Source organism: Silurus aristotelis (assembly GCF_946808225.1).
Source record: "Silurus aristotelis genome assembly, chromosome: 10".
NCBI lineage: Eukaryota > Metazoa > Chordata > Actinopteri > Siluriformes > Siluridae > Silurus > Silurus aristotelis.
The window spans coordinates 16300291-16327427 of NC_139583.1; the positions used below are offsets into that span (position 1 = coordinate 16300291).

Below are 27137 nucleotides of genomic sequence, written 5' to 3' on the forward strand. Positions count from 1 at the left end.
ACCTGGTGAAAAACTACAGGAAACGTTTGACCTCTGTAATTGCAAACAAAGGCTACTGTACCAAATATTAACATTGACTTTCTTAGGTGTTTAAATACTTATTTACTCGAGTTTCACTATGAATCTCTCCAATCACTTCTTCTAAAGCACTAACAACATAGTTAATAGTTGTCTCTGTGACACCAGCAACTTTAAGTTCAGCTACCACTGTTGCACAACTGTCTACTATATTTGTTTTTAGGGGTACAGACAGTTTGAATTTGTGTTTGGTAAATCACCTACATTCCCTAATAAAATGGAGTTGGCAGTGGATGAGCTTTTACCAAAATCGAGGCATGAACTGTCAATTGCACAACATTTGCTGAGATGCTTTCGTAATTCAGAAAAACTATGGTAAACATGTGAACAACCTATTTGAGCACATTTAACTTAAGTCTTTTCCCTGAACAAAGGCCATTGGCTAACTTATAGTGCCTTATAAGGCAATTGGCATTGGCATGCCCCCTTTTACAAATTAAACAAATCATCTGGTTACTGAAGCATTCTAGCTCTCAACTCAGCCACTCTGGGATTCACCTTGGTGACTTCAACATCTAGATCATAAACAGTGGTTTGCAGAAAGCTATACACATTGGTCAATTGCTGACAGTATGAGATGCCAAAGACAAAGTGAGCTTTGAAAAGCTCATCAACAGAGGCCAGTGAATTAGAGGCCTTGCATGGTAGAGCATGTTGGTCAGTTACAATAAACCAGCTCTGGATCCTACTTTTTTTTGGTCTGACAGCAAGTAGATACGGCTGGAGACTTCCTCCAATTCCATCCAGGTGCCCTTGGATACTGGTACCAGTCTGTGAAAAAATTTAAACATATTAGAGCCAACGTGGCCTAACTGTTATGTCAATATGCAGTATGAATAAAGATGCATTGATGTCTTCCACTAAAGTTTCTGTACATACTTCCAAGAGATTACAATAGAATGTTACTGTGAAGTAGAAAAGAATGAAAGAATTTGGAGGACAGATGATCTTTAAGTACCTGTCTGAGAAATAAGCAAGTTCAAGGTCACACAGTAAAGGAACAGTAACATTACTTGGAAGATGAGCCTGTATAATTACATTAACTAGTATTACAGTATTGACTAATATTATGAACAGTCTTGACTACAGTTGTACTATGTCATACAGTTAAACTGTATCTACAAGACATAAACCATGCTTTTGTTATTCTGAGCTCCAAATGAAAACAGATTGTAATTTCAGATTGTAAGTCTGCAACTCCTGTATGTGGCCCTTGTGCATAAAAGGGTAGATCAGGGTAGAAATGTTATAGCAACAAGTGATTTTCATACAGTTTACCCATTACAAGTCGATATGAAACATGCATGTCTAATGGGTAAAGTTGTGACCACATCTGAAACTTTTGCCATGAATGCTTAATCGCATCTTAGTTAACTTAAGCTATAGCACAATATAGTTACCTTCTTCAACTTCATTGGCTTCAGCATTTTGGATGAGGTCTTGGAGCTCACAAGTCTGTGTGAGGCCACGGCTCTGGGCAATAACCTTTGGTTTTATGCTGGTGCACCACTTCTCCAACAACTTTGCAGAGGTTGAATCACCAAATAGAAGTCTAAAATCTTGATCAATCTGCCAAAGATAATAAAAGTCAGTACCACAGTAGGAACTAAGTTTGTTTACCGAACAAGTGTGTGTTACGGCTGAACAATAGAAATTGATTTTATCTTTATAATTCTTACATACCAAGCCTGGTATATCCTGGAATCGTAGGAAAATTGATAGAATATCAGTTCACTCTTTAGGGTTGTGAAGCAGCTTCTGGCGATAGGCCAGCGTTAACCTCATCTTTTCCTTTACCACTGCCTCATCAGCTGTATGCTTCATCAGGGCAATTGCTTCCTGACACTGAAGTTTATCATTTAACAAACAATCCCCTTTGCAGGGATACCTTTCAGCAGTTGGCCCTCCTGAAATTGTTTAAGACAATATGAAACCACATTTGTAATTCTTCTTATTTTTAGAGCACAACATGTTAACACCAAAGAAGATAAATGACAGAAAATAACATTAATATATATCCCAGAATGACATTTAAATTTGCCAACCGTTAGAGATTATGAAAAACATGTTCACATTCAAAAAGAAAAGCAATTATATTTTGTAGAGATACTATAACATGTGACCTCATTCTCACTATAGAACAAAAGAATACTTCAAAGAAAATACACAAATGTTAAGATAAGTAAAATAATTCAATAATGCAAAAGTTGCATATTCATTTAAAAAATAAATAAATAAAATGTTAGTCAAGCCTTGCAGCCAAGCACCGATTAAACACCTGTTTGTGGTTGCCATGGGCGTTTCTTCCGACCCTCCGATGCTTCTTTTTGCAGAGTTTTAATTCTCCATGCCAAAAATCCACTTCCATCTTCTGCATTGTAATAATGCTCCTATGACCAAAACAAACAGACCTAAAGGTTATACATTACTAGACTAAGAAAATAAATAGCACTTTAATTATACTGTAAAAAATATTTATTTTGCAAGATGCAGTAAATCCTCCTTCTGAAAATCAAATAGATTGAAAGGCAACAGCTCCTAACATAGCCAAGTTTGCTCCTGGGGTCAGCCAAATTTGGGAAGAGGGAGATGATTCCCTTTGCATATTGTTCCTTCAAGTGTCGGGAAGGCCTTGTTCTACACACACAAACATAAACCAATTACAACCCATAACATCAGAAACGTAAATTTACAAGGTACTGTATAAACAACCTACCCATGTTTATTTGTCAAATGTGCTACCAAGATTTTCACTATGTCACGTCTTCGGCTATCTGACAGACTTTTAGTGAGAGCGTATTCACTTGCAATCTTTTCTCCTCCAGGGCTGGTCTAGGACATCTTCGATTATTTGAAAGAGGGGATGATATAATATTAAGCAAAGATGAGAAAATAACAACTGGCAACTGTATATAGTTCCAAATATCTTTAATTTTTAAGTAGTTCCATATAGATGTAATTCAGAGACAAGATTGGTGATCCTTACTTGAGCAAGATGTTCCACTGCTTGATTTTTTTTCAGGAGGAATTCTAATCAAAATTGCAGTGTCGTCAGACTCTGATGTGCCTTCGGTATCTCCTACTAAGCTTGAGCTTAAAGAATCTTCAATATAAACCATACCTATAGTCTGATTAACTGTTCATACTATTTTTAAATCAAGTTGTTCAGCTATCGAGAATTAGTACAATAGACACATTAGTCTATGCAAAAATAAATTGGTGAGTATTGCTGAAAATAAACACAAAAATGTATAAGCATGTAAAACATTTTACCATCAAAACATTCTTTGCCTGGGATCAAAATTTCTAGGACACCAAGGTCTGGTCTTGTCAGCAGGTATTCAAATGCTTCCTCATCAACCTTAGTCTTCAAGTCATCAAAGACTTTCACATCCATTGTAGGAAGATCAAATTTCTTGCCAACTGAAGGATGACAAACCATTGCCAAATTAACAAAAACCAGCAATTTCAAAGGAAGTTAGTGTCATTTTTATACCCCATAAGCTACAACCATAAAGTTAGTTTAATACTATTAAAATGTTTAAAAGGAAACGTATTAATGATATTAACAATGTTAAAGTTTCTTCTTACAAGCTCGTAAAAAAAGTTGAAAACTTTCCAAAAAAGTTTTACCACATTCCAAAAAAGTTTAAAACGTAAAAGGTTTTGAAGAAAAAATATATTTTTTACTATCTTTGAACTTTACTCTAACAACGTTGTTGGTTTGCATACTAAAGGAAACAAAAAGAGGAACACAAGGCAATATTACTCACTGTCAGATGAAGATGACATTCAACATGAATTATTTTTTTCTACACCGGTGTATTTTTAATTTGTAATAACTGTTCGACAGTTTATGCATGGTTCTAGCATGCTAGCACTATTCAGACCATTTTTCTCATGGATGTTTGAAAATATAATCCAAATGGCACCTCAGTGATAAAACTCATGCATTCAGATGGCGATTTATTCACGATTTAGGAGTGGGTTTTGTACGAATAAAAGTGTCTATATAAAAAAGCGCAAGGTCATTGCACGGTGTGCCACAATAATGGCGCAATTGCACATGTGCTGAGGAGTTTGCAAATTCAGTGTGAGCGCCCTAACACTCACAAAAAATATTCTTTAATCAATGATTAAAAGACCAACAACGAGCTTGTAAATGAAAGGGTACAACATTCTGGATTCAGACGCCAAAAAAAAAAAAAAATAGCCCCTGTAAATATTGATAATACCTTACATTACCGTTAGAAATTCGAGTCTGAATAGGGCTAATGCACATCAAAATGGCCTCCAGCAATCCAGTCAAGGCTGTCAACTCTTAACCGAGTCAAGTACATGTGGTGCACAACTCGATCCTCCCCACAATAATTTAGCTTTCAAACATTTAATAACCAGTTGGCACCATTTCAGTGGTGTCATTTAACGTTCGTTACATTTGTAACCTATATATTAACTATTTGCTTCTAAATTAAGCAAGTTTCTAAAATTAAAATCGATCTGGATATTGATATGAGCTCAAAACAGAGGCTCAAAACTAAAATAAATAATTAGACTTAAAAATGTAGTTACTTACATCTAGTAGAAATGCGCATTCTCTTCTGATTCCACAAGCTGCACTGCTGAATGACTATGTAGAGTACCGCAAATTAATTAAACTTTGTAAGGAGACAATGGGGAGGAGTCACAGTTGTTACTCTGTAATTTTTATCTCACTCTACTGACATATTTTACTCTGTACACTCAAAATAGAGCAAAAACAACTATTTTTGAGGAAAAGAATATTGTCTCTGGAAAGATTACTCTGCCATTTTTTCTGTGTAGTGGAAGCCAGGCTGAGAGAAGGTGACCATCTGTGAGCAACAGTTTGGTTTCATGCCAAAGAAGAGCACCACAGATGCATTACTTGCTTTGAGAATGTTGAAGGAGAAGTATAGAGAAGGTCAGAAGGTGTTGCATTGTGTGTTTGTGGATTTAGAGAAAGCATACAACAGGGTGCAGAGAAATGAGTTGTGGTATTGTATGAGGAAGTCATGTGTGTAGAAGAAGTATGTGAGGGTGATGCAGGACAGTGTGACAGCAGTGAAGTGTGCAGTAGGAATGACTGACTGGTTCAAGGTGGAGGTTGGACTGCATCGAGGACCGGTTCTGAGCCCTTTCCTGTTTGCAGTGGTGATGGACAGGTTGACGGACAAGGTCAGACAGGAGTCTCCATGGACTATGATTTTTGTGGATGATATTGTTATTTGTTGTGAGAGTAGGGAGCAGGTTGAGAAGAGCCTGGAGAGGTGTAGGTACATGCTGGAGAGAAGGGGAATAAAAGTTAGTAGGAGTAAAACAGAGTGAATGAGAGGGAGGGCAGTGGAGTGGTGCGGTTGCAGGGAAAAGAGGTGGAGAAGGTGGAGGAGTTCAGGTACCTGGCGTCAACAGTGCAAAGTAATGGAGAGTGTGTTAGAGAAGTGATAGCAGGAGTGATTTGTGATAGAAGAGTGTCTGGAAGAGTAAAAGGGAAAGTTTATAGGACTGTGGTGAGACCTGCGATGTTGTATGGTTTAGAGACAGTGGCATTAAGTAAAAGACAGGAGGTGGAGCTGGAGGTAGCAGAGTTGAAGATATTAAGGTTTTCGTTGGGAGTGACGAGGATGGACAGGATTAGAAATGACTTTTTTAGAGGGACAGTGCATGTAGGATGTTTTGGAGACAAGGTGAGGGAGGCGAGATTGAGATGGTTTGGACATGTGCTGAGAAGGGACATGGGGTATATCGGTAGGAAAATGCTGGGGATGGAGCTACCAGGAAGGAGGAAAAGAGATAGGCCAAGGAGGCGGTTTATGGATGTGGTGAGGGAAGACAATGTATGGAGACAAGGTATGGAGACAGATGATCTGCTGTGGTGAGATGGGAGAAGCCGAAAGAAGAAGAAGATACTTTCGAAGATATTGAATTTGGAATTACATGTGGAGATGTACTTAATGGAAAAAATCACTGGTGATTCTCTATCAAAATACCTAAATTACTATTCCCTGGCAAAAAAATTTGACAGAGGAGGCTTCGTCTTTGTCTGGCTTCTAATGGCTTTATCTATGGTCATCAGAATGTGTAACAGTAACTTTACTTTGTTTTGCCTGAATGTTATTGTGGGTCAATATTTGATGGCAAAAGCTGTGCAATATGATATTATCTTTGTGACAAATTGTTATTTAAAAACTAATGTTAAAACACTAAGTAATGAAGACAGATTTTTGACAAAGCTTTATATTTACTGCTGTAAACCGTTAAACCAAAAAAAAAATAGCACTGCACATGAAATATTAATGTTTAGTGTTTAGTGGCAAAGAAATAGGGCTGAACAGACACAAATTTAAAATTGATGTCAGAACAATCACTGTTATCTCAGAGTAAACCAACCATTTCCACCAAGTAATCCCAGGCACTCAGCTCCTGTCCACAATTTGCACAATATATGGCTTGCCTGGCTGCAGTGGAGAGCACACACATTAGAAGCAATGAAGCTAATGATTTCTAAGCTCTCAGAGGCGCCTGTCCATGCACAGTGATGACAAACCTGTCAAGTGGCATAATCTAGGAGGCAATTGTAACATCCTCAGAAAACCATAGTGCTTCACAACCCCTAAACCACCCACTTTCTCCTCCCTGCATTTCACTATTTATAGAGCATCAATAAATTTCTGGCCTCTGTTGGGACAGTGTAACAAGTAATAACTAAAGGTAGAGTAGAATAATAAATACATAAAGAAAATGATTGTCATGCCCTGGAGCACCAGACCTTGTTATGCAGTCTTAATTTTGGCCTTTGCTCAGGAATTATTTATCACAGGCATATTATGATGCAATGTCTTTGTTATTCTTTAATTGATGGAGTTCTGCTGTGATCTTAACATATTTGAATTTATTGGTTTAGTATACATTTTGCTTTCACCTTATCTAGATTTTTCAACATTAATTGGTTTGATATCTGAGACAAGCACTGCATTGGGATTTTGAGTGCACGGATTTGTGTTGAACAATGCCAGATTTAGGCAATTTTTTTTTTTTTTGCGACAAGGTATGTTTAGAATTAGGATTATTAAGCATATCTTATAGACTTTTGTACAATGTATGATTTTATGTTCTTTGCTTTATATTTTGCTTACTAGTGCTTAAAATAAAATCTAAGTTGTCTGTTAATAGAATAAGTTAAGTAGGATAAAGAACACACACATATATATATATATATATATATATATATATATATATATATATATATATATATATATATATATATATATATATATATATATATATATATATATACAGTGTTGGGTAGTAACGTGTTACTTTTTACAGTAACTAATACTGTAACGCGTTACTTTGGAAATAAAGTAACTTCGTTTCCGTTACCGTATGGTGCGTTACCCGTTACTTTTATAAATTAATTAATTTCGGCTGAAGTGTAGACTACAGCCTAACTTGCTTACAGCAGCATTGCATTGTAGGATTGGTGGATAAACCACTGTAAACACGAAGAAGACGCACTGTGTGCGTGTCTCCGTTTATTCAGGTCTGTGCGGCAGTAATGGCGAGTCGAGGCGAGAGCAAGACGAGTTTCTCAAAGTGGAAATATGCTCATTATTTCACTTTAGTTGAGTATAAAGACAAAAACTTTTAAGTCAAATGTAAGCTGTGTCTTTCTGGTTCGAAGCTCGTATCCACTGCAATAAACAACAACTCCAATCTGTTAAAGCTCCTCCAGGACCTCCATGCCTGAGGAGTTAGTAGCTAGAAGCTAACCCGGTGTTCTGTTCTACAATGTTGATAGTTTTCATACTTAAGCTGTGAAAGAAACATTTTTAAGAGCTCAACACAACAGCAGAAGCCACTTTAGTTTTTGATTGTGAATATATTATTCAGCTTGTTTTGTTATTTATTTCAGAAATCCTTGTGATATATTCAGTTTGTGCTGGTCTGACTTTAATAAAATAGTGTTTAAAAATTACTTTGTGTTTAAGTCAGTTGTGTTTGTATAAACCATAACGCATAAAAGGGCATGAATGGGAACATTTAAAGGACGTTCTTTAAAAAAGTAACTAAAAAGTTACTTTTAACAGTAACGCATTACTTTTTGGTGTAAGTAATCAACAAAGTAACGTTTGTAAAGTAAGTAAGTTTGAATGAAGTAACGAGTAACTTTAACTAGATAAAATTTTTTTAGTAATGAGCACAACACTGTATATATATATATATATATATATATATATATATATATATATATATATATATATATATATATATATATATATATATATATACACACACCTTATTTTTCGGACTATAAGCCGCTACTTTTTACACACGTTTTGAACCCCGCGGCTTAAACAACGAAGCGGCTTATTTATGATTTTTTTCTTGGGTTTTTCCCGGTTTCACAAACTTCAAGCCAAAAAACTGAACCTCATAACATTAGACCAATGAAATTTCCGAACGGAAACGAAAACCTCACCTGTGTTCTGAGCTGCACGGCATCGGGAGAAAAAAAGTTTTTTTTAAACGCACGACGATGCCAAAAGATAAACTCCCGAGAGAAATAGTTGTGAAAGAAAGGAGGAAGACAGTGAACAATGACTTACTTGGTTTTCTACTGTTTAGATACAAGCCGTTGTAGCGCGTTGAGTCTGGGTGAAGGGAGTTCACCAGTTGCAACAGAAATCATATAAGCACAGACAGGTTTCCAAAACTTGTGCTTTTTTATTTTTCTTGGCAACAGCGTTAAGGGTTAGTAGAAACTTAGAAATGAGCATCAGAAAATAATAAGGACATAATCCTCGTCTTGAACACACGCAGTAATAGCGGAAAAAAAGCAGTGCCAGGCTATTCCCAAAATACCGCTATGCTCCTAAAGGAAACGCAACATATTTCACAACGTGTCTTTCGTTAAAGCCTGTGTAAAGTTCATTAGTGTAGGCTTAGAATATCTGCGGTTTATAGACAGGTGCGGCTTATTTATGTTCAAAATAAAAACATTTGTAAAATTCAGTGGGTGCAGCTTATATATGGGTGCGCTTTATAGTCCGGAAATTACGGTATATATATATACCTTTTTTTTTTTTTTTTTTTTTTTTTTTTTTGCCTTAAGGAACTAGCAAATAAAAACTGATTTAATTTTTTTGTTATAAAATATATTACTATTTGCAGAAGAATAACCATATACAGGATTATAATACTGCACAGAGCTGGACTAGCATTAATATAGATAGACTTGCACCTAGAGAATTAAAAGAAACTAAATGGTTATGATACCACTAAGTGTCATGATCTCAGTCCATGAAGTGCATTACATCAAACCTTGCAGTTTCAGAGAGAAAGAGAGTGAGAGGGCAAGCGAAACTTCTATTGACCTTTGTGGAAGAAAGCTGACATCATAAAGTGCAGTCTGCTGCCTACTGAATGGGAATGCCATTTCAGATTAAGGAAAAGCTTAAATTATGCATTTGGTTCAGTCTCCCTAGGTGAGAGTGAGTGTGCAGAGATGGAATTGGGAGAATATAATACATTTAGTGCTCCAATGTTAAGAGTGGGTGGTCACCCATGAGAGCATCTAACTAACTAGGAGGGCAAGCATGTTAGTGAGGTCAGTAATTAATAATAACAAACATGTTAAGCTATATGGAGTGTATTGCTTATTAATACAAAATTGTCAAATAATGCAATGCAGTGATCTGGCAACTCTGAAAGGTTAGCTGCAGTGCATGTATGCATGTATGTACTTTGTACATGTTAGTAAACAAATGAATGTGAGACAGAACTATTTTTGGATAATGTTTGAACTAGTAATATAGTATTTTATAGATGTATTTTCCATCTACAATTTACTTTGTTATTTTTCTTTAGTTGACTTTACCTTGTATCACTATGACAGCTAGTTGCTTAAAGTCAATCTTGTGTCTCCTTGCATATAAAAAAAAACACATGCCAAAAGAAATAAATACATTTTAATGTTAAAATGTGCAACACATAGCAATTTAAACTATGAGAGAATTTTTGACTAAAGTCAAAAGGAACATGCACTTGTTATTGATCACTCTGCCAATGAGCCATATTTCCTTCTATTAACAAATGGTGTTTTACAGACATTAGCAACTGGGATGTTCAACATATGTCTTACCTTTCCAAATGACAGCACACACACACACACATGCACACACACGCAATGCACACAAAGAGTGAAAATGCGGTATTTCCTACCTCTGAGCCAACTCAGTTTTCAAAGAGATTTTGAATGGTCACACAGACAAGAGAAGTAAATTCCCTTAATCATAGTATTTCAGACTGTTAATGTTCCTAGTATCCAGAGGAAGAAGTTGCAGGCCTTATAATTTCATTTAGTACAATCACTCTCACAAAAGGTAAAAAGTGGGTCTTAAAGACAAATCTACTTGCAGTAAGACACACATTTAACTGTAGTTTCTGTGATCATCTTCTTCTTTCGGCTGCTCCCATTAGGGGTCGCAACAGCAGATAATTTGTCTCCATACTACCCTGTCCTCTGCATCTGCCTCTTTCAAACCATGTCTTCACTCACCACATCCATAAACCTCCTACTTGGCCTTCCTCTTTTTCTCCCACTCGGTGGCTCTATCCTCAGAATTATTCAACCTATATAGTATATAGAGTATATAGTATGTCTCTCCATTGCACATTACCAAACCATCTCAATCTACCCCCCCCATCACCTTTTCTCCAAAACGTCCTTAATGAACGGCTTTAATAAACTTGTTCCTAATCCTGTCCATTCTCATCACTGCCAATGAAAACCTCAGCATTGTAAAGTCTGACACCTCCAGCTCTGACTCCTCTCTTTTTTTTTTCAATGCCACTGTCTCTAAAATATACAACATATGGGTCTCACCTCAGTCCTTTACACTTTCCCTTACACTCTTGCAGATACCCTTGTAACACATCACTTCTTGTCAAAAATGCAGAATATGCAAACATAACTGGGATAAAGAAATGGGTAATTGGGGGAAGAGAAACATCCTTTTACCCTTACACAGCAAATTTCTGAAGTCTACGGTTTGTGTTATGGGATACTCCCTGGCTGTGTTGTGTTTTGAAGTATATTCATTGGTGTTCAGGAGTGTTTGAACACTACATTTGCTACATTGGATCTGCAGCTAATGGACTTGTGTACTTTGTTGTTAGGTACATAAAAGCGTTTTTATAAAAAATCTATTTCAGAATGTTTGATATTTTCTGACAGAAACATGCTTTGTCGAAACTGTTACGTTATCAAGTCTGTAAATGACTATAGCGAACATGGTGTTAAACGTAACTCGTTTGTTAATTTTGTCGAGCAAGTGCCTGGGGGTTTTGTCGATATAAACAAACTAAAATTACCCAACCTTCTTTCCATTCAACGTATTTCTGAAAATTTGTGTTTTGCCATCAAACTGAAGTGGTGACTCAAGAAACCTTCTGTTCAGCTCCCATAAACTAATGCCAATGAGGTAATATATTTTATCCCCGCAATGCAGCCTTATGTCTGTCAGATAGCCTAATGTTTTGCAGACATGGTTACTAATATGCAGAGTCTAAGTTTAAGTCTAAGTTTATGTCTAGGTTTTAGTCGTGACCCATGAGAGTGCTTGGTTTTCAGCTTACATTTTTTTCCCATTCTCGACAGTTCTGTAGACATATATGTCCAGTGATTGCACCAGACATAGTCGGTCCAGCTTTTACTGGTCTGGGGCCTGGAAAGGTAAGGGAAGAATGCCTGGAGCATAACAGATCGTGGGACAACCGAGGTTACATTAGAAACATACCCTGTTTTATGATAAAGGAAGGCACTGGCCATTTATGAAGTCCCCTCCAGGAAAGAGGGGGCCACAGAAAGGGCCTGAAGATCCCCCACTCTCTTGAGAGAGGAAATGGCCAGGAGGAACACAGTCTTGACTGTAAGAAACCTCCAGGATGCCTCGGCCAACAGCTTGAAGGGAGACTCAGATAGAGCCTCTAGGTAATGGGTACTGGAAAGAAATAAGTCACTAGCGAGTTCTACCCAGTGACTGAGCTCTGGATTGGAGGAGGGTCTCAACCACCTCAGTAGAGAGGCCGGCAGCTCAGAGTTGTACCCACTCATGGGCCACAGTCTTCACAGCTCTGGGCAGGGGTGGACTATTGTGCCCTGTAAGAAAAAATGATGAGGACAACGAAGATCGTAATGTAGAAGTTTATAACGTCTTAGCAATGACAAAATAGATGAAGCACTTTGGGTTCATCGGAGTCAGAAAAAGAACCCAGAGCTAACTCTGCACATATATTTTATATTGTTCTTCCCTTTGAAGTATAGACCGGAGTTATCCTTTAAATGTATCCTTCTGGTGCAAGTCTTGAGGTGTTATTCACCCCTGTTGAGATTTTCGCAGTTCTTCAGCTCGATTCTCCTCCCGCTTTTGTTGTGCAAACCACTCATCACCTGTGAGGCCTGGCACATTTGAATTTGTTTACTCAGAGTAGCTCAGATCCAAGGTCCAAGGCCAAACCTCTGTGTGTAACTTGGAAACCTTTAGAAATGCCTGCCGTATCTATACAAAATATCCCACACATTAACTGACCTGCAAATTTTAAAGACACACATTCACATTATATGGAAACACAAGTCTGTTTTATTTATAAAAAAGTGTGAACAGAATGAAAAGTTGCTAATACAATGACAAATAAAATAAAAACTTGCTAACACTACAGTCTCCAATGTATGTTTGTACACAAATGTCATAAGCTGAGTAAAGTTTTGGTCTATTCTGTCCATTGTGACTGTGTATGTAAGGGAGTGGCATTGCATGACTACAGCACAGTGCTGTGCATAAAAGCAGACCGACCCAGGCGGGAGAATAATTTCTTCTTCGCATTTTTGAGAACGCACATCGGGATGGCCTCCGTATCACTGCCACACAGGAAGAACCTCTCCACGCAACAGGCTTTGGCCTGGCTTCAGGAAATGGACAAAGCAGACTCTGATGGATGAGAGATTTCATTTGTCCAGCAGGCCACTGATACCTCCTCAGAAGAATCCGAAAAGGAGATGGAAAAAGAACCCAACATGCCTCCACGAAAGATGCACCGTGGTACTGGAAAGCCCTGTCTGAGCCAGACGGCAAAAGACGGCACTGTGTGGGTAGAGAAGGAAATTTACCATTCCCTTTTGTTTATCTTCTGACAGCATACAATTACAAGCGTGCTCCAAAGCTTCCTTTGCCTGTTAGATGTGGGAATGCTGCAGACCATCAGGGAGTGCAGGGTCCATCAAGCCTGCTGAACAGAGCCGGACTGGAATTTGGCAATTCATGAACTGTAGCATTCATTTTAATTATGTTTGAAAAAGAAGAAATCATGTGTCCCGTTGGTGCCATTGTGGATTGCTGGTCAGCAAAGCTTTCTGGTGCCAGTAATCAAAGAGACAATGCCCTGAGATAGATTCATTTCAATTATGCAACACCTTCGATTTGATGACAAGGACACGCGGGCAGAATGGGTGAAAACAGAAATTTGCTGCAATCTCCGACATCTAGACACGCATCAACAAGAACTGTGCTGAGAGTTTCACTCCAGGAGAACACATGACCATAGATGAACAGCTGTTCCCTACCAAGGTTCGTTGTCCATTCACACAGTATATCGCAACCAAGCCAGACAAATTTGGGATCAAGTTCTGGATGGCCACGGATTTGGAGACCAAATATGTCTGCAATGCATCTCCTTACTTGGGAAAGGACCCCAGTCGTCAGAAGGGAGAAAGGCTGGCAGAAAACGTGGTCATGAATCTGATGGAGCCATTTTTGGATAATGGAAGAAATGTTGTCGCTGTCACGCCTTCCTCTTGATATGGAGAAATATGTTGCAGAGTGCACAGAGGACCTCTCACTAGAGGTGATACGAGCAATCTGGGATGGAACCTATGCAGCTAGGAAGAAGGATGTGGCTTGGATTGCAGCACTGAATATGGCTCACGCAAACATGGACCCATCTTCCTCTGCCCCCTTTTTGCCGCCTGTAAGCAAGGATGAACTCGCCAAAGCTCAAAGGGATGAACCAGTAATCTTTAGGATAATGGAGATGAAAGAGACAGATAAGGTGCCGGATGAAGACAGTAGGAGCCGTGTGAGGGGTCCAGCCAGGAAACTCTTAAGAGAGTGGAGCAAGCTGTCTTTGGAAGATGGGTGTCTGTATCGGCACGTGGCTGGAAGAAAACAGCTTGTTCTTCCAACAAAGTATAGACAACTGGCTTTAGAGTACCTGCATGATAGGATGGGACATGTAGGCCAAGAAAGAGTAATCCACTTAATGAGGAAGAGGTTCTACTGGCCACACATAAAGAAAGAAGTAGAGGAGTACATTACTAAAAAGTGCCCATGCATCAAAGCAAAAAAACCAGTGACACATGTCCGAGCACCTATGGGGAGTTTAACTTCCAGCTCGCCAATGGAACTTGTCTGCATCGATTTTCTGCACCTGGAACAGAGTCAGGGAGGGTATGAATATATATTAGTTGCCATAGACCACTTTACACGATTCGCTCAAGCTTACCCTACGAGAAATAAGTCCGGACGGACAGCGGCTGAGCGGTTGTTCAGTGACTACATCCCTCGCTTCGGCTACCCTGGAAAGCTACATCACGACCAGGGCAGAGAGTTTGAGAATGCACTGTTTCGGAGTCTCAGACAATTGGCTGGAGTGCGTCACTCAAGAACATCTCCATATCACCCTCAAGGGAACCCAGCTGAGATTTAACCGGACTCTCCTCCAGATGCTCCGAACGATGGCTGACAAAGAAAAAGCAAAGTGGAAAGATCATCTACCCCAGATTGTACACGCCTACAATTGCACTCGTCATGAGTCAACTGGGTACTCTCCATTTTACCTGCTTTACGGAAGACATCCTCGCCTCCCAGTTGATTTGATATTCGGGCTGGTTGAAGAAGATGAGGGGCAAACACCCCGAGGTTTTGCTGAACAGTGGGCTAGAAGAATGGGTGAGGCATACCAAATAGCAAGTGAAAACAGCAAGCAGGCAAGTGCACGAGGCAAAGCCCAGTACGACCTTAAAGTCAGAGGTGTAGTGCTAAGACCCGGAGACAGGGTATTGGTCAGAAATCTTAGTGAGCGAGGAGGTCCGGGAAAACTCAGACCATACTGGGAAAAAAACATCTATGTGGTCACAGAGCAAGTAGCTGACAACCCGGTGTATAAGGTGAGCCCTGAAAATGGAAGCAAGAAGGGAACACGCACTCTGCATCGAAACCTGCTGTTATTGGTAAATGACTTACCCGTGGAAACTCCATTGGATCCTGGGAAACCTGTGAAGCGGAAGCAAAACAGTCAAAAGGACAGAGAGACACAAGGCAAGGAGCTTGCTTACCATTCAGGAGAAGAGACTGATTCGGATGAGAGTGATACTGGAGAGTGTTGGTTGAGGATTCCTGCTAGTTGGACAGAACCTAGAAGAGAGAATACTTACCTACCAAGTCCAGAACCAAATCAGGAGAATCTTCAGGTAGAAATGTCACCAGTACCTGCCTGTGGAGAACAAGATCAAATGTCAGTGTCACTACAAGGGGAAGATATCCAAAGCAGTAGTCAGCCAATGGATGAAGCAGTTCACTGCTCCATATCCTCACCAAGGAGTGAAGACAGTGAAGTGGAAAGTCCACAGATGAATGATGCAAGGGACTACCCAGCAGAAGAAGATCCGATATTCATAAGACGATCTGCACGGGAACAAAAACCAAAGTTCATGTTCACATATGAGACACTAGGTCAACCCTCAGTACAACCCTAGAACACACTCAATCATGTAGCAGCTTATACAGTCCCATACTTACCTGTGTGGACAACACCTTATCCTTTGACACACTCTTTTCAGATCTCACCTTACACTGACATGAACACATTCAGACCATTCACATATCCAATGCCAGTATATTGAAACAAATAGATGCAATGTGTTGAAGAGTATTTAATTGTGTGAGTTTTTGTAACTGGAGCCTATTTCATTTTGTTGGGGAGGATGTGACACCCTAAAGTATGTACACATTATGGGTATTGTGATTTTGAAAAAAAAAAAGTTTATTTTCTATACCCTGTTTTTCGTTTTATATATATTTAAATGTTATGTTAAATGTAGTTGAAAGCTGAAAAACTGCAAAGTTTAAAATACTGTCTATGTTACACATATTTTATATGTCCAATTTCATGGAGAGCTGAAAACTGCAACATTTAAAATGTTGTCTATTGCTGAGAAAGATCAGGACTCTTATTTTGAAAATGAACAGAGGATTTGTGTGAAGGAGCAGTGTCGTGCAGGCGCTCTCACAATTGCTGGGGATTATGTGTCTCCTCAATTATTTCTGTTTTTACAGGGACTTTTTAATCTGCTAACACGGCCGCCTTTTGCACGGGGCCTGTAACACATGCAATGCTGAATGTATCTGCAAAGAGTTTCTCCACTTCGGGTTTAATTTATAACCTGAAGTCCAAACATCCCGATTGGCAATCTAAATATGAGAAGAATGTGGCGCAGAAAAGTAAAGTCAATCCGAGCATGCGCACTCCGTCTGTAGCGGACAATTTTAGAAAAGGCAGGAAAATTTACCAGTGATGGTGCCAAGACAAAAGGCATAACACAAAAAATTATGGAATTCATTGCCTTAGATCACTGGTCGCCAGTGGATCGACTGGTTGATCTTTGAAACATTCCCCGCGGATCCCGAAAATAATAATTATTATAATATAATATTATTTATTACACAACCCAGCCATTAGGGGGGCACAAGCCAGTGTACTCTTAGTGCCGGTCCCAAGCCCGGGTAAATGGGGAGGGTTGCGTTAGGAAGGGCATCCAGCGTAAAACATGTGCCAAATCAAATATGCGGATCACAAATGAGAATTTCATACCGGATCGGTCGAGGCCCGGGTTAACAACGACCGCCACAGGTATCGTTAGCCGACAGGGTACCAGTGGAAATTGGGCTACTGTTGGCCGAAGGAGGAGAAGGAGAGGAGGAAGGCGTCTACAGAGACGGCAGGAAAAGGAGCAGTGTAGGAGAGTAGAGGTTCGGGTTGGTACTTTAAATGTTGGTACTATGACGGGTAAAGGGAGAGAGATAGCTGATATGATGGAGAGGAGAAAGGTAGATGTGTTGTGTGTTCAGGAGACCAAGTGGAAAGGGAGTAAGGCCAGGAACATTGGAGGTGGGTTTAAACTGTTTTATCATGGTGTGGATGGGAAGAGAAATGGTGTAGGGGTGATTCTGAAGGAAGCGTACAGTAAGAGTGTAGTGGAGGTGAAGAGAGTTTCTGATAGGGTGATGATCGTGAAGGTGGAAGTTGAAGGGATGATGATAAATGTCATCAGTGCCTATGCTCCACAAGTTGGCTGTGAGATGGAGGAGAAAGAAAGATTCTGGAGTGAATTAGATGAAGTGGTAGATGGTGTACCTAGGAAAGAACGATTTGTGATTGGGGCAGACTTTAATGGGCATGTAGGTGAAGGGAACAGAGGTGATGAGGAGGTAATGGGTAGGTATGGTTTTAAGGAGAGGAATGTGGAAGGGCAGATGGTGGTAGATTTTGCTAAAAGGATGGAAATGGCAGTGGTGAACACGTATTTTAAGAAGAAGGAGGATCATAGGGTGACGTATAAGAGTGGAGGAAGGTGCACACAGGTGGATTATCTTCTGTGTAGGAGATGCAACCTGAAGGAGATTGGAGACTGTAAGGTGTTGGCGGGGGACAGTGTAGCTAGACAGCATCGGATGGTGGTCTGTAGGATGGTTTTGGAGGCGAAGAAGAAGAGGAGGAAAGTAAGGTTTGAAAGAAGAATAAGATGGTGGAAACTGAAGGAGTAAGAGTGTAGTGTGAGGTTCAGGGAAGAGGTCAGACAGGGGCTCGGTGGTGGTGAAGAGGTGCCGGATGATTGGGCAACTACTGCAGGAGTGATGAGGGAGGCAGCTAGAAAAGTACTTGGTGTGACATCTGGAAATAGAAAGCAAGACAAGGAGACGTGGTGGTGGAATGAGGAAGTGCAGGAGAGCATTAGGGGAAAGAGGTTGGCAAAACAGAAGTGGGATCGACAGAGTGATGAGAAAAGTAGGCAGGAGTACAAGGAGATGCGGCAGCAGGTTAAAAGGGATGTGGCGAAAGCCAAGGAAAAGGCATATGAGGAACTGTATAAGAGGTTGGACACTAAGGAAGGAGAAAAGGATTTATACCGATTGGCCAAGCAGAGGGACCGAGCTGGGAAGGATGTACTGCAAGTTAGAGCAATAAAGGATGGAGAGGGAAATGTGTTGACTAGTGAGGAGAGTGTGTTGATAAGATGGAGGGAGATTTTGAGCAGCTGATGAATGAGGAAAATCAGAGAGAGAGAAGGTTGGAGGATGTGGAGTTGGTGAAGCAGGATGTAGATAGGATTAGTAAGGAGGAAGTGAGAGCAGCGATTAAGAGGATGAAGAATGGAAAGTCGGTTGGACCAGATGACATACCGGTAGAAGCGTGGAGATGTTTAGGAGAGATGGCAGTGGAGTTTTTAACCAGATTGTTTAACAGGATTCTGGAAGGGGAGAGGATGCCTGAGGAATGGAGAAGGAGTGTGCTGGTACCGATCTTTAAGCATAAGGGAGATGTGCAGACCTGCAGTAACTACAGGGGAATTAAGTTGATCAGTCACACCATGAAGTTATGGGAAAGAGTAGTGGAAGCCAGGTTGAGAGAAGAGGTGACCATCTGTGAGCAACAGTATGGTTTCATGCCGAGGCAGAGCACCACAGATGCCTTATTTGCTTTAAGGATGTTGATGGAGAAGTATAGAGAAGGACAGAAGGAGCTGCATTGTGTATTTGTGGATTTAGAGAAAGCATACGACAGGGTGCCGAGAGAGGAGTTGTGGTATTGTATGAGGAAGTCAGGTGTGTCAGAGAAGTATGTGAGGGTGGTGCAGGACATGTATGAGGACAGTGTGACGGCAGTAAAGTGTGCAGTAGGTACGACAGACTGGTTCAGGGTGAAGGTTGGACTGCATCAAGGATCGGCCCTGAGCCCTTTCCTGTTTGCAGTGGTGATGGACAGGTTGACGGACGAGGTCAGACAGGAGTCTCCCTGGACTATGATGTTTGCAGATGATATTGTGATTTGTGGTGAGAGTAAAGAGCAGGTTGAGAAGAGCCTGGAGAGGTGGAGATATGCGCTGGAGAGAAGGGGAATGAAAGTCAGTAGGAGTAAGACAGAGTACATGTGTGTGAATGAGAGGGAGGGCAGTGGAGTGAAGCGGTTGCAGGGAGAAGAGGTGGAGAAGGTGGAGGAGTTTAGGTACCTGGGGTCAACAGCGCAAAGTAATGGAGAGTGTGTTAGGGAAGTAAAGAAAAGAGTGCAGGCAGGGTGGAGTGGGTGGAGAAGAGTGACAGGAGTGATTTGTGATAGAAGAGTATCTGCAAGAATGAAAGGGAAAGTTTATAGGACTGTGGTGAGACCTGCGATGTTGTATGGATTAGAGACAGTGGCATTGAGTAAAAGACAGGAGGTGGAGCTGGAGGTAGCAGAGCTGAAGATGTTGAGGTTTTCGTTGGGAGTGACGAGGATGGACAAGATTAGAAATGAGTTTATTAGAGGGACAGCACATGTAGGATGTTTTGGTGACAAGGTGAGGGAGGCGAGATTGAGATGGTTTGGACATGTGCAGAGAAGGGACATGAATTATATTGGTAGAAAAATGCTGAAGATGGAGCCACCAGGTAGGAGGAAAAGAGGAAGGCCAAGGAGGAGGTTCATGGATGTGGTGAGGGAAGACATGCAGGTAGTTGGTGTAAAAGAGGCAGATATAGAGGACAGGGTGGTATGGAGACGGATGATCCGCTGTGGCGACCCCTAATGGGAGCAGCCGAAAGAAGAAGAAGAAGAAGAATATTATTTATTACACGACTTTATTTTTCATTCACTTGAATGGGCTTCCAAACTGTCAATTATTTTCGTTTAACAGACTAATAATAATAATTGACCGCTGTCTGTCTGTCAATACTATGAATGGTAATGAATAAATAACAATATAATAAAAAATAGAAAAACTTTTGTAATTGATTTATTATTTTAATTGCAATGCATTGATTTTAGTGAGGTTAGTACACACTCATAGCCATAAATGCAATAGTTCTAATTATTGTCAATCTTTTCTTTCAGTGTTTTTTATTGTTGGTGTGGCCCTCTGACACAATTCAGGTTTCTCATGTGGCCCCTTGTAAAAATTGTTGGCTTGCTGTCTCTCCCAGACTGATTCAATTGAGACTATGATTAGGATTGATACAACTGAAATTCTATGTCAAACTACACAAACTACACAAACTACTCCAAGATGGCGGCGCGACAGTAGCTCACAGCGGCCGCTCTGGACCCAAAGAGGTGCTAAATTCATTTTGTAGCCCGCCCTACACAACACTCCAGACCTCGGCATCGCCTGCGGCGGACTGACGGAGGAGGGGGAATCGGAAGCGCTGCGCGAGGAAGGAGAAACGCGGAAAGCGAGCGGGTGCTAATGCTAGGCTAAAAGCTAACCCTAGCCGGCCCGCTCTACCATCACTACTGCTGGCAAATGTCTGCTCCCTGGACAATAAATTAGACTACATCAGACTCCAACAAGCTACTCGGCGTGAGTACAGACACTGCTGCGTTTTTGTGTTTACTGAGACGTGGCTGAGCGACAGAGTTCCGGACGACGCCATCCAGCTGGACGGGCTAGCCGCGTTTCGTGCCGACAGAAATGCAGCTCTTTGCGGTAAGACTCGCGGCGGCAGTCTGTGTGTTTACATCAACACGGAATGGTATAAGAACTCTGTGCTTGTTTCCACCTACTGCTCATCGCTGCTGGAGTTTATTGTTGTGAGATGTAGCCCTTTTTATTTACCACAGGAATTCACCACCGCTATTGTGCTCGGAGTGTACATACCACCTAGCGCTAATGCTAAGGAAGCGCTCAGTGTACTCTACGGGACCATTAGCGAACTTCAAAACACACACCCTGATGGATTGTTTATAGTCGTGGGAGATTTTAATCACACAAATCTCAGGACTGTGCTTTCCAAATTCTATCAGAATGTGGACTTTGCAACCAGAGGAGAAAACACGCTGGATGTTGCATCCGGGGCGCATACCGGGCGAAGCCCCGCCCCCACCTCGGGTACTTAGACCACATCTCTGTTATGTTGATCCCAGCATACAGACCACTCAGCAGGCGTTCAAGACCAGCTCAAAAACAAGTGAGAACCTGGCCAGCAGGATCCATGTCTGCTCTCCAGGACTGTTTTGAATGCACTGACTGGGACATGTTCAGGGAAGCTGCAACCAATGGCGATTTCATCAACTTGGAGGAGTACACGTCAACAGTGACCAGGTACATCGGCAAGTGCATTGATGACGTGACTATCTCCAAGACCATCACTACACGCTCCAACCAGAAGCCATGGATGACCGCCAAGGTGCGTGCGCTGCTAAAAACATGCAGTTTGCGTATCGTCCAAACCGCTCCATGGACGATGCCATCTCCACAACCCTCCATCTGGCCCTCACCCATCTGGATAACAAGGACTCTTATGTAAGGATGCTGTTCATAGACTTCAGTTCAGCATTCAACACAATTATTCGTCAGCACCTGATCGAGAAGCTGAGCCCACTGGGCCTGAACACCTCCCTCTGCAACTGGATCCTGGACTTCCTGACTGAGAGACCTCAGTAAGTACGGATCGGGAACAGCATCACCAGCACCACCACACTGAGCACTGGAGCCCCTCAGCGCTGTGTGCTCAGTCCACTGCTGTTCACTCTGCTGACTCACGACTGTGCACCAACGCACAGCTCTAATCACATCATTAAGTTTGCTGATGACACGACCGTGGTGGGTCTAATCAGCAAGAACGACGAGTCAGCATACAGAGAGGAGGTGCAACGGTTAACAGCCTGGTGTGGAGCTAACAACCTGTCTCTGAACGTGGACAAAACGAAAGAGATGGTTGTTGACTTCAGGAGAACACAGAGTGACCATTCTCCACTGATCATCGATGGATCTTTAGTGGAGATCATCAAGAGCACCAAATTCCTTGGTGTTCATCTGGCGGACAACCTCACCTGGTCACTTAACACCAGCTCCATCACCAAGAAAGCCCAGCAGCATCTCTACTTCCTGAGAAGGCTGAGGAAAGCCCATCTCCCTCCCCCCCCATCCTGACCATGTTCTACAGAGAGACAATCGAGAGCATCTTAAGCAGCTGCATCACTGCCTGGTTTGGGAACTGCACCGTCTCGGATCACAAGACCCTACAGAGGATAGTGAGGACAGCTGAGAAGATCATCGGAGTCTCTCTCCCCTCTATCATGGACATTTACACTACTCGCTGCATCTGCAAAGCACACAGCATTGTGGATGACCACACACACCCGTCTCACACACACACTTCACCCTCCTACCATCAGGGAAACGGTTCCGAAGCATTCGGGCCGTCACATCAAGACTGTGCAACAGTTTTTTTCCGCAAGCCATCAGACTTCTCAACAAACATCTGAACTGAACTCTCTCTCACACACATACACACACTTACACACAACTGTGTGACTGATCTATACAACCGGACTCAACACACATACACTTCGCACACCCAGGTTTCAGCACTATTCACACCTTTCATTATCGCAAAATTTTTACATGCCGTTTGTTGCTGATCTTCCGGGACTTGCTCTTTTTGCACAATATATTGTCCAAATCCTTTGGTCACTGTTCAGTTTATTTTGATTGCTGCTATTGTTGAATGGCACAATTCTGTGAAATTTTTCTGCTATTGTAGAATTGCACAATTCTGTTTACATTTCTCTGTTTACATTTTTCTGCTACTGTGCACCTTATTCTGTCACGACAGGTTTTACTGGCGGAGCTATTGCTGTTTTTATTTTTATATTTTGTGTATTGTGTGTTGGGCTCAGAGGTTGCAAAAGTACACACATCCATTACTTAAGTAGAAGTACAGATACTCATGTTTTAAAATACTCGTGTAAAAGTTGAAGTACTGACTATACCTTTTTACTTAAGTGAAAGTAAAGAAGTCTTGGCTCTGACATGTACTTAAGTAAAAAGTAGTTATTACTTCTACCTGTTTTAGCTGTTAACTGAACCTCACATCATATTAATATTAGATAGATAGATAGATAGATAGATAGATAGATAGATAGATAGATAGATAGATAGATAGATAGATAGATAGATAGATAGATAGATAGATGGAGTAAATTTCATTTAACAGTAGGGGGGACAATAAAAAAAAAAAAATTTCTCATGAGCAATTTTTGAAGGGGGACACAAATAATACAGTCAAATTGTACTGATAAAGACACAGTGTCCCCACAGTGAAACACTTTGCTTTTATTATTGTAGCATGGAGACTGCGTCATTATGGTTATTTTAAAGTTTAAGTTTTTCTCAGGTTCAATGACAAAGCAAAACAAGGAATTAAAAAAAAGTTCAACATTTTATTTAAAATTAATTTAGACACTTAAGAACAGAATAGAAATTGATTATAAAAATACAGTGGGGTCAGTTCGGCTGTAGCACAGTGCTCATTTAGTAAAGGCACAGATAAACAATATGCTAATTGTGGCCGTTAATGTTAAGTTAACATTATGTCAAGTTGTCCCAAATAAAACACTGCATGGGAAACGGCTTTGGCGTGTTAGTGTCAGTGCACTATGCTACAAGCTATTGTAAACAAGCTAACGTTCACTAGATAAGTCATATTTTAATCGCTAATAGAGCAGATTCATGGAAAATTACATCGCTAATCAGCATTTTTGCCGCAACTAATTTATGAATAAGTCTGCATCAACTACATTAAAGAGAATCGCTTTATTTAAAGTGAATAAAATACGCTAGTTAATAAAGTTGAACATTAATTGAGTCACAGACACACACCTGACTCGTGTGTGTAGAGTAGGTGAGATGAACACACACCTGACTCGTGTGTGTAGAGTAGGTGAGATGACCTGGGAAAGCAGGCAGTGGGTCAAACCACTGTGAGGAGGGGGGGGGGGGGTTGGGGGTGTGTGACTGTTTCTAAATGCATTTTTGCGTTTGTTTTTTTCTACTTACACATCTTATATCTTAGGTATACATAGATATATTATTTACAACAGAGAGTGCGATATTTTTTAGAAAATTTTTTTAGGGGGGGCACAACTCTCGGATGGGGGGGGGGCATGTCCCCTCCGTCCCCCCCGGGATTTATGCCCATGTTGTTACCTAATGAATGTATTTCAGCGGATTGAATAAAAGACGCGCAGTAACAGGAAATCGGTTGTTCGGCTGAAATCAGCACGCAGTGAAAAGAGAAATTTGATATTTTACCAAATCAATGGATTAAAACTAAAGTAACGAGCCTGTTTTGAAAATGTAAGAAGTAAAAAGTACAGATATTTGTGTAAAAATGTAATAAGTAAAAGTAAAAAGTCTGAAAAATAAATAGTGGAGTAAAGTACTGATACCAGAAAAATCTACTTAAGTACAGTAACAAAGTATTTGTACTTCGTTACTTCCCACCTCTGGTTGGGCTGCACTGTCCTGTGTTGTCTTGCACTGTCTTGTGTTGTCTTTTGCACAGTTTGCACCAGTTGCACACATGCCCTTTATGTGGCGAGGATCTTAGTTCCTGGGCCTGTGTTCTTCTGTTCTGTAACTGTTGTTTTATGTTGTTTTATGTAGCACCTGGGTTCAGGAGGAACGTTGTTTCATTTCACTGTGTACTGCATCAGCTATATATGGTTGAAATGGCAATAAAAGCTTCTTGACTTGACTTGACTTGACAACTACTTTTGTGAAATTTGAGCCGTTTTGCGGATGATCTTAATTTGATATAGCGTGGGGTGGAATCTGAGTTGAGGCAGTCTGTAATTCTTACAGTCCCCTGCCTGAAAGAGAAAATCCCACCTTAGAGGAATCTCCCAGGAAAGGCGATCGAGAAGGGCTACCAGGTCCACAAACCATCGTCTTCCTGGCCACCGTGGGGGCCACCAGGAGGAGATGGACATAGTCAGCACGACAGGAGGGAAGGCATATAGGTACAGCCTCAGCCATGCCTGTGGTCTAGAGGGGCTGGAGGAGTAAGGAGAACCAGAGGGGACAGTACGACATCTCTTGACTCACAAACAAGTCCACTTGAGCTCTGTAAAATTTCTCCCAGATCTGCTCCACCACTTGGGGAGCCCTTGCCTCGAGAGGGCATCTGCTCCCTCATTTAGGTGGCCCAGGATATACAATGCCCTAAAGGAGAGCAGCTTCCCCTGGACCCACAGGAAACTCTGATGTGCCAGCTTGTACAGAAGGCACAAGCCCCTGCTGGTTGATATCAGAGAACACAGAGGTCAAACCGGACCAACACATGATTACCTCTGAGGTCCAGCACAGCCAGCATCTCTAAGTTATTGATGTACCACAGCAATTAGGGCCCTCCCCAAAGACCTTGGATGGAGTGGCCACTCATGACTTAGTCTGTGAGGGAAACATCCATCGTTAGCATCATGTGACGAGTGGGGTCTCCCAGCACCAAACCTTGAGACAGGAACCCGGGATCTTTTCACACATCTTAGGCACATAAGGCTCACCATGTGGCCTTGATTGTACGGAGTGGATTGCCTCCGAGAGAACCCTGAGCCAGCACTGAATTAGTCTCATGTGCAGGAACCACATTGGACGCTGCTGCCATCAGCCCCAGCACTGCCCCAATTTTGTGGGAACAGTTTGGGGATTGTCAGTTTCTGTTTTAACATGACTGTGCACTGGTGTTAGTGCACAGTCATTAACAAGTTAGTGAGTTTGGTGTGGAAGAACTTGACTGGCCTGGCCGCTTCTGGAAGAATTGTCAAAGATTCTCATTAACACCCATCCTATTATAAATTTTGTGGAAAGCCTTCCAGTTCACAGTGCACAGTGCACACTTCACTGCTGTCACACTGTCCTCATACATTACCTGCACCACTCTCACATACTTCTCTAACACCTGACTTCCTCATACAATACCACAACTCCTCTCTCATCACCCTGTTGTATGCTTTCTCTAAGTCCACAAACACACAATGCAACTCCTTCTGACCTTCTCTATACTTCTCCATCAACATTCTCAAAGCAAATAATGCGTCTGTGGTGCTCTTCCTTGGCATGAAACCATACTGCTGCTCACAGATGGGGTAGGGTGCCCACCCAATGGCCCAATGACGGAATCCACTGGTGTGGGTGAAGGTATTCTGTGTGTTAGTCCTTCTAGCACGGCTGTAAAGATTACTCAAATAGAGTTCACTTTGTTACATTAATCTTATTTTAACCTCTAATCTGACTCCAATTTATAATAAAGATTTAACTTGAATATCTCTAATTCAAGCTGATCACCTTATTGGTTGTACTTTTGTAATTTTAGTATATTATTCTAAACATTCCGTCTTTTCAATTAATAATTTATTATGATCGTGGAGTCACTTAGAATCTTGTGCTCGACTAACTATACCTGAGGCACATTGGCCAATCCGAATCTTAGTCAGAGGATATAACGGTAAACTAATATTCGTTGATTTAGTTACTTGGTCATAACTTGCTAAGTCAGTGATAGCCGCTACACATGCTCACGGACACAAACTCGTCAGACTGTCCCTTAGTCAGAGGATATAACGGTAAACTAATTCTTTAAGTAGGCCGCCAATGCTTGCTCATGCATAAAGAATACTGTATTTACTCACTTAGTTATAACTTGCTAAAGTCAGAGATAGTCAGAAATCAGAAGGTCTCAGACGTTGTGCTCTATGCGCCATCCGTTCATAAGCCTTCAGTTTGTACTATCCTGGTCACAGATTTGCGGTAACGCCAGACTACATAATCAACTAGATATTAATGATTTCAGGAAATTTCAGAGTTAAATAAGAATTTTACATTTATTTGCCAGGCAATAATCAATAAACAAATGTCATATCTAAAACAAATAATAGAAGAAAGTTAC

General features: G+C 41.1%; 3 protein-coding genes and 1 long non-coding RNA gene across 6 annotated transcripts in view; 1 reads left to right on the forward strand and 3 right to left on the reverse strand.

The window, feature by feature from the left end:
* The window catches only part of LOC310732344 (uncharacterized protein), a 337655-nt gene that overhangs the window by 75013 nt on the left and 235505 nt on the right, over positions 1 to 27137 (forward strand). The window lies entirely within an intron of this gene.
* The window catches only part of LOC310732693 (uncharacterized protein), a gene marked incomplete at its 3' end in the record, with an annotated part of 144252 nt that overhangs the window by 7430 nt on the left and 109685 nt on the right, over positions 1 to 27137 (reverse strand). The gene's annotated exons all lie outside the window — the stretch shown is intronic.
* Positions 1272 to 3843, reverse strand: LOC310732348. Of its 3 annotated transcripts, XR_014535445.1 has the most exons (6): positions 3712 to 3843; positions 3352 to 3501; positions 2622 to 2715; positions 2357 to 2468; positions 1762 to 1985; positions 1272 to 1647 (listed from the first exon to the last, which is right to left on the reverse strand). It is a non-coding gene; the product is annotated as an uncharacterized lncRNA (long non-coding RNA). The 3 variants fall into 3 exon arrangements; XR_014535446.1 differs by lacking the exons at positions 3352 to 3501; positions 3712 to 3843 and adding an exon at positions 2795 to 2895; XR_014535447.1 differs by lacking the exon at positions 3712 to 3843 and having other exon boundaries at positions 1274 to 1647; positions 3352 to 3652.
* The window catches only part of LOC310732306 (uncharacterized protein), a 1052581-nt gene continuing 1046078 nt past the window's right edge, over positions 20635 to 27137 (reverse strand). The window contains exon 6 of the mRNA XM_083552690.1: positions 20635 to 21101. The gene's annotated coding sequence lies outside the window, so the exon portion shown is untranslated. The remainder of the gene's footprint in view (positions 21102 to 27137) is intronic.